This window comes from Schistocerca gregaria, unplaced genomic scaffold, assembly GCF_023897955.1.
Source record: "Schistocerca gregaria isolate iqSchGreg1 unplaced genomic scaffold, iqSchGreg1.2 ptg001244l, whole genome shotgun sequence".
NCBI classification, from domain to species: Eukaryota; Metazoa; Arthropoda; class Insecta; order Orthoptera; family Acrididae; genus Schistocerca; species Schistocerca gregaria.
In genome coordinates, this window is record NW_026062563.1 from 17,501 (window position 1) to 25,000 (window position 7,500).

Consider the following 7,500-nt stretch of genomic DNA (forward strand, 5'->3'; position numbering starts at 1 on the left):
GTTTATCGCTTAACCTAACTGTGGCTGTACCAGTTTATCGCTTAACCTAACTGTGGCTGTACCAGTTTATCGCTTAACCTAACTGTGGCTGTACCAGTTTATCGCTTAACCTAACTGTGGCTGTACCAGTTTATCGCTTAACCTAACTGTGGCTGTACCAGTTTATCGCTTAACCTAACTGTGGCTGTACCAGTTTATCGCTTAACCTAACTGTGGCTGTACCAGTTTATCGCTTAACCTAACTGTGGCTGTACCAGTTTATCGCTTAACCTAACTGTGGCTGTACCAGTTTATCGCTTAACCTAACTGTGGCTGTACCAGATTATCGCTTAACCTAACTGTGGCTGTACCAGATTATCGCTTAACCTAACTGTGGCTGTACCAGATTATCGCTTAACCTAACTGTGGCTGTACCAGATTATCGCTTAACCTAACTCAATTTGTCCCTTAACCTAACTCAATTTGTCCCTTAACCTAACTCAAGTTGTCCCTTAACCTAACTCAAGTTGTCCCTTAACCTAACTCAAGTTGTCCCTTAACCTAACTCAAGTTGTCCCTTAACCTAACTCAATTTGTCCCTTAACCTAACTCAATTTGTCCCTTAACCTAACTCAATTTGTCCCTTAACCTAACTCAAGTTGTCCCTTAACCTAACTCAAGTTGTCCCTTAACCTAACTCAAGTTGTCCCTTAACCTAACTCAAGTTGTCCCTTAACCTAACTCAAGTTGTCCCTTAACCTAACTCAATTTGTCCCTTAACCTAACTCAATTTGTCCCTTAACCTAACTCAATTTGTCCCTTAACCTAACTCAAGTTGTCCCTTAACCTAACTCAAGTTGTCCCTTAACCTAACTCAAGTTGTCCCTTAACCTAACTCAAGTTGTCCCTTAACCTAACTCAAGTTGTCCCTTAACCTAACTCAAGTTGTCCCTTAACCTAACTCAAGTTGTCCCTTAACCTAACTCAAGTTGTCCCTTAACCTAACTCAAGTTGTCCCTTAACCTAACTCAAGTTGTCCCTTAACCTAACTCAAGTTGTCCCTTAACCTAACTCAAGTTGTCCCTTAACCTAACTCAAGTTGTCCCTTAACCTAACTCAATTTGTCCCTTAACCTAACTCAAGTTGTCCCTTAACCTAACTCAATTTGTCCCTTAACCTAACTCAATTTGTCCCTTAACCTAACTCAATTTGTCCCTTAACCTAACTCAAGTTGTCCCTTAACCTAACTCAAGTTGTCCCTTAACCTAACTCAAGTTGTCCCTTAACCTAACTCAAGTTGTCCCTTAACCTAACTCAAGTTGTCCCTTAACCTAACTCAAGTTGTCCCTTAACCTAACTCAAGTTGTCCCTTAACCTAACTCAAGTTGTCCCTTAACCTAACTCAAGTTGTCCCTTAACCTAACTCAAGTTGTCCCTTAACCTAACTCAAGTTGTCCCTTAACCTAACTCAATTTGTCCCTTAACCTAACTCAATTTGTCCCTTAACCTAACTCAATTTGTCCCTTAACCTAACTCAATTTGTCCCTTAACCTAACTCAATTTGTCCCTTAACCTAACTCAATTTGTCCCTTAACCTAACTCAATTTGTCCCTTAACCTAACTCAATTTGTCCCTTAACCTAACTCAAGTTGTCCCTTAACCTAACTCAAGTTGTCCCTTAACCTAACTCAAGTTGTCCCTTAACCTAACTCAAGTTGTCCCTTAACCTAACTCAATTTGTCCCTTAACCTAACTCAAGTTGTCCCTTAACCTAACTCAATTTGTCCCTTAACCTAACTCAATTTGTCCCTTAACCTAACTCAAGTTGTCCCTTAACCTAACTCAAGTTGTCCCTTAACCTAACTCAAGTTGTCCCTTAACCTAACTCAAGTTGTCCCTTAACCTAACTCAAGTTGTCCCTTAACCTAACTCAAGTTGTCCCTTAACCTAACTCAAGTTGTCCCTTAACCTAACTCAAGTTGTCCCTTAACCTAACTCAAGTTGTCCCTTAACCTAACTCAATTTGTCCCTTAACCTAACTCAATTTGTCCCTTAACCTAACTCAATTTGTCCCTTAACCTAACTCAATTTGTCCCTTAACCTAACTCAATTTGTCCCTTAACCTAACTCAATTTGTCCCTTAACCTAACTCAATTTGTCCCTTAACCTAACTCAATTTGTCCCTTAACCTAACTCAAGTTGTCCCTTAACCTAACTCAAGTTGTCCCTTAACCTAACTCAAGTTGTCCCTTAACCTAACTCAAGTTGTCCCTTAACCTAACTCAAGTTGTCCCTTAACCTAACTCAAGTTGTCCCTTAACCTAACTCAAGTTGTCCCTTAACCTAACTCAAGTTGTCCCTTAACCTAACTCAAGTTGTCCCTTAACCTAACTCAAGTTGTCCCTTAACCTAACCCACGTTGTCCCTTAACCTAACCCACGTTGTCCCTTAACCTAACCCACGTTGTCCCTTAACCTAACCCACGTTGTCCCTTAACCTAACCCACGTTGTCCCTTAACCTAACCCACGTTGTCCCTTAACCTAACCCACGTTGTCCCTTAACCTAACCGACGTTGTCCCTTAACCTAACCGACGTTGTCCCTTAACCTAACCCACGTTGTCCCTTAACCTAACCCACGTTGTCCCTTAACCTAACCCACGTTGTCCCTTAACCTAACCCACGTTGTCCCTTAACCTAACCCACGTTGTCCCTTAACCTAACCCACGTTGTCCCTTAACCTAACCCACGTTGTCCCTTAACCTAACCCACGTTGTCCCTTAACCTAACCCACGTTGTCCCTTAACCTAACCCACGTTGTCCCTTAACCTAACCCACGTTGTCCCTTAACCTAACCCACGTTGTCCCTTAACCTAACCCACGTTGTCCCTTTGCCTAACATAGTTCACTGCTCGGAATCTCTGGTGTCGTTGTTATCCTCATGTAGATGTCTTGCGAGTGTTGCTTACTTTCCACATATTCCTGCTATCCACTGTCAATTGTACTGCAATAGGACTATATCGCCGACCCCCCCCCTCCCCCCCCTCTGTCCCCCTCTGTCCCCCTCTTTGTGTCTCTGTCCTCTCAAGCTGGTCGGTCTGGCGTTTGAGTGTTAAATGAGCCTCGCAGCTGTTCAGTTGCATTCAGATGTCGACGCCCTCAGTGTACGTCGTGGTATGGTCTGTGTCCATTGTCCGCTGATGTCGTACGCGTAACCCACACGCTGTACCGATCATCGGTCGTTACGTACAGAGTGAAGTAGTGTGATACGTGTGACCGTACGCTGGCTGTGCCCAACGGTGTCGAATCTCAATTTCCATATGTTGTGCTTGATGCTACTTGTCTCGTCTCCCAATAACAGCTAGGTTGCACTGTGGTACGCCGTAGAGGCGTGTGGGAGGAACGTACGAACGCATTGTATGTCACCCTGGGTCGCTGGGGGTGGTGGTGCGGTGAGTCAGGTCAGGTCAGGTCAGCGTGAGCCGTCTGATGTAGTGACGCGTGTATTCCGACTTTGTCGTATTGCCTCACACAAAGTGCTACCCTGGTGGACCGCGTTCCATATCTGGGACATGCCGCAGATGCCGGTTGACAGTGGATCGCGGAAGGTACATCGCATACGTGCGCGGGCCACCTTCCACGTGTTCTCTTCTGCACATGTCGCAGTGTGTATGTGGTCTGATGTAGCGTGTCGTGACACATGACATCCTGGCATGCAAGAATTGTTGAATTCGCAAATGTAGGTGGACATCTACGTTTACTGCCCAAGATACGCAAATGAACTGGAAATCCGTTGTTGAGCGGTTGTTCACGCTGGAGGTGAATCTGTGATGGCGACGATCGGTACAGCTATTAACCGGTTGTTTCAGCGGTACCCGCCACATCCACACGCGTGACTAGGCCCATGTGGGTATGAAGCGATACGCGGCGGTGGCTTGGTGGGACTGTTCCCGGCCGGTGAAGGGGGGCCGCCCGGCGTGTTGGCCGCGCGCTGCGTGGGCGCACGCGCAACAGGCGGCTGGTGGGGGGCGCCGAGTGGCAGGAGCGCCAGCCGACGGGCCCGGCAGGCGGCGCAGCTACGCTGCGGCGCACCCTGCACGCGGCGCCTGGCGGCCAAAGTTGGTTCAGCCGAGCCCGGTGCGAAGCGCGGTGGACATCTGCAGTGTGCTGGTCTGATTGAGGACTGTGTGCGTTGAGGATGCGCCGCCGCCTGGCACTCGGCGCCGCGACGCCGTCTGCTGCTCGGTCGCCCCAGCGGTTCTCGCAGGTGGTTTGTATCGCAGTTGTGCGGACGTGTTGGCGCGTGCGCTGTGCTGGGAGAGTTCGCTTCTGCACCCAAGTGGGGCTTTGCCCTTGTGTGGCGCTGGCGTTGGAGCTGCCGGTCACCATAGGTGGCGCGTGTTGTCTCCCGCCGGCAATGCCACGACAGCACGCTCCCGGGCCTCTGTCGGCAGCGGCAAGCTCAGTTGGGAGCAAGGGTGTTCGCACTAAAACCGTCTACTCGCCTAACTCCGGGCGATTGCGCCTCTCTCGAAACCGACCAAGTACCTAGGACGGCGCTGCGCGCCGCCGGGACCTGAGAGGGTTTCGAGGTGTATCGTGCAGGGGAGCTCGGCCTCCTCCTGTTTGCAGAATAATTGAGCGGACGCTTGCGTGTTCGCGCGGGCCCCCGGGACACACTCCCGGGCGGCCGGCTGCTCAGCTCTAGTTGACGCAGCTCCCTGGTTGATCCTGCCAGTAGTCATATGCTTGTCTCAAAGATTAAGCCATGCATGTCTCAGTACAAGCCGCATTAAGGTGAAACCGCGAATGGCTCATTAAATCAGTTATGGTTCCTTAGATCGTACCCACGTTACTTGGATAACTGTGGTAATTCTAGAGCTAATACATGCAAACAGAGTCCCGACCAGAGATGGAAGGGACGCTTTTATTAGATCAAAACCAATCGGATTGGCTTGTCTGGTCCGTTTGCCTTGGTGACTCTGAATAACTTTGGGCTGATCGCACGGTCCTCGTACCGGCGACGCATCTTTCAAATGTCTGCCTTATCAACTGTCGATGGTAGGTTCTGCGCCTACCATGGTTGTAACGGGTAACGGGGAATCAGGGTTCGATTCCGGAGAGGGAGCCTGAGAAACGGCTACCACATCCAAGGAAGGCAGCAGGCGCGCAAATTACCCACTCCCGGCACGGGGAGGTAGTGACGAAAAATAACGATACGGGACTCATCCGAGGCCCCGTAATCGGAATGAGTACACTTTAAATCCTTTAACGAGTATCTATTGGAGGGCAAGTCTGGTGCCAGCAGCCGCGGTAATTCCAGCTCCAATAGCGTATATTAAAGTTGTTGCGGTTAAAAAGCTCGTAGTTGGATTTGTGTCCCACGCTGTTGGTTCACCGCCCGTCGGTGTTTAACTGGCATGTATCGTGGGACGTCCTGCCGGTGGGGCGAGCCGAAGGGGTGCTTTCGCGTCCCGAGGCGGACCCCGTTTAAATCCTACCAGGGTGCTCTTTGTTGAGTGTCTCGGTGGGCCGGCACGTTTACTTTGAACAAATTAGAGTGCTTAAAGCAGGCAAGCCCGCCTGAATACTGTGTGCATGGAATAATGGAATAGGACCTCGGTTCTATTTTGTTGGTTTTCGGAACCCGAGGTAATGATTAATAGGGACAGGCGGGGGCATTCGTATTGCGACGTTAGAGGTGAAATTCTTGGATCGTCGCAAGACGAACAGAAGCGAAAGCATTTGCCAAGTATGTTTTCATTAATCAAGAACGAAAGTTAGAGGTTCGAAGGCGATCAGATACCGCCCTAGTTCTAACCATAAACGATGCCAGCCAGCGATCCGCCGCAGTTCCTCCGATGACTCGGCGGGCAGCCTCCGGGAAACCAAAGCTTTTGGGTTCCGGGGGAAGTATGGTTGCAAAGCTGAAACTTAAAGGAATTGACGGAAGGGCACCACCAGGAGTGGAGCCTGCGGCTTAATTTGACTCAACACGGGAAACCTCACCAGGCCCGGACACCGGAAGGATTGATACATTGATAGCTCTTTCTTGATTCGGTGGGTGGTGGTGCATGGCCGTTCTTAGTTGGTGGAGCGATTTGTCTGGTTAATTCCGATAACGAACGAGACTCTAGCCTGCTAACTAGTCGCGTGACATCCTTCGTGCTGTCAGCGATTACTTTTCTTCTTAGAGGGACAGGCGGCTTCTAGCCGCACGAGATTGAGCAATAACAGGTCTGTGATGCCCTTAGATGTTCTGGGCCGCACGCGCGCTACACTGAAGGAATCAGCGTGTCTTCCTAGGCCGAAAGGTCGGGGTAACCCGCTGAACCTCCTTCGTGCTAGGGATTGGGGCTTGCAATTGTTCCCCATGAACGAGGAATTCCCAGTAAGCGCGAGTCATAAGCTCGCGTTGATTACGTCCCTGCCCTTTGTACACACCGCCCGTCGCTACTACCGATTGAATGATTTAGTGAGGTCTTCGGACTGGTACGCGGCATCGACTCTGTCGTTGCCGATGCTACCGGAAAGATGACCAAACTTGATCATTTAGAGGAAGTAAAAGTCGTAACAAGGTTTCCGTAGGTGAACCTGCGGAAGGATCATTACCGACTAGACTGCATGTCTTTCGATGTGCGTGTCGTGTCGCGCAACACGCTACCTGTACGGCAGTGGCCGTGCGCCGCGTGCGGAACCACGCGTGCCTCTCAAAACTAGCGGAAGTGTTGTTGTTGTGTGGTACGAGCGCTGAAGCTCTGGAGCGGCTGGCCTGCGGTACCTGGCGCCTGGCGCCGGTTTTGAATGACGTTCGCCCGAGTGCCTGTCCGCTCCGGTGTGGAGCCGTACGACGCCCATCGGCTGTGAGGCCGTTGGACACAAAAAAAATAGTGGAACAGGGGCCGTCAGACGCCTCAGTCCCGCAAATGCTACTGTCTTGAAAGAGACAGTGGGAGACTGAAAAGGAAAAGATCACCCAGGACGGTGGATCACTCGGCTCGTGGGTCGATGAAGAACGCAGCAAATTGCGCGTCGACATGTGAACTGCAGGACACATGAACATCGACGTTTCGAACGCACATTGCGGTCCATGGATTCCGTTCCCGGGCCACGTCTGGCTGAGGGTCGGCTACGTATACTGAAGCGCGCGGCGTTTGTCCCGCTTCGGAGACGTGGGAGTGTCGTGGTCGCCTGTGTGGCCGGCCGCGTCTCCTTAAACGTGCGATGCGCGCCCGTCGCCTGGCGGTTCGCATACCGGTACTTTCTCGGTAGCGTGCACAGCCGGCTGGCGGTGTGGCGTGCGACACCTCGTACAACGACCTCAGAGCAGGCGAGACTACCCGCTGAATTTAAGCATATTACTAAGCGGAGGAAAAGAAACTAACAAGGATTCCCCCAGTAGCGGCGAGCGAACAGGGAAGAGTCCAGCACCGAACCCCGCAGGCTGCCGCCTGTCGTGGCATGTGGTGTTTGGGAGGGTCCACTACCCCGACGCCTCGCGCCGAGCCCAAGTCCAACTTGAA

The 7,500-nt window shown here is 50.7% G+C and overlaps 3 non-coding genes across 3 annotated transcripts in view; all 3 read left to right on the forward strand.

Moving 5' to 3' along the window:
* Positions 1 to 4,695: 4,695 nt before the first annotated feature.
* LOC126330021 (small subunit ribosomal RNA) lies at positions 4,696 to 6,588 on the forward strand. The gene has a single exon (XR_007562660.1). It is a non-coding gene; the product is annotated as a small subunit ribosomal RNA (ribosomal RNA).
* A 362-nt stretch (positions 6,589 to 6,950) lies between these two features.
* On the forward strand, positions 6,951 to 7,105 carry LOC126330027 (5.8S ribosomal RNA). The gene has a single exon (XR_007562665.1). It is a non-coding gene; the product is annotated as a 5.8S ribosomal RNA (ribosomal RNA).
* A 188-nt stretch (positions 7,106 to 7,293) lies between these two features.
* LOC126330025 (large subunit ribosomal RNA) overlaps positions 7,294 to 7,500 on the forward strand; it is a 4,222-nt gene continuing 4,015 nt past the window's right edge. The window contains exon 1 of the ribosomal RNA XR_007562664.1: positions 7,294 to 7,500. This exon is cut by the window's right edge and continues 4,015 nt beyond it. This is a non-coding gene — a ribosomal RNA (large subunit ribosomal RNA).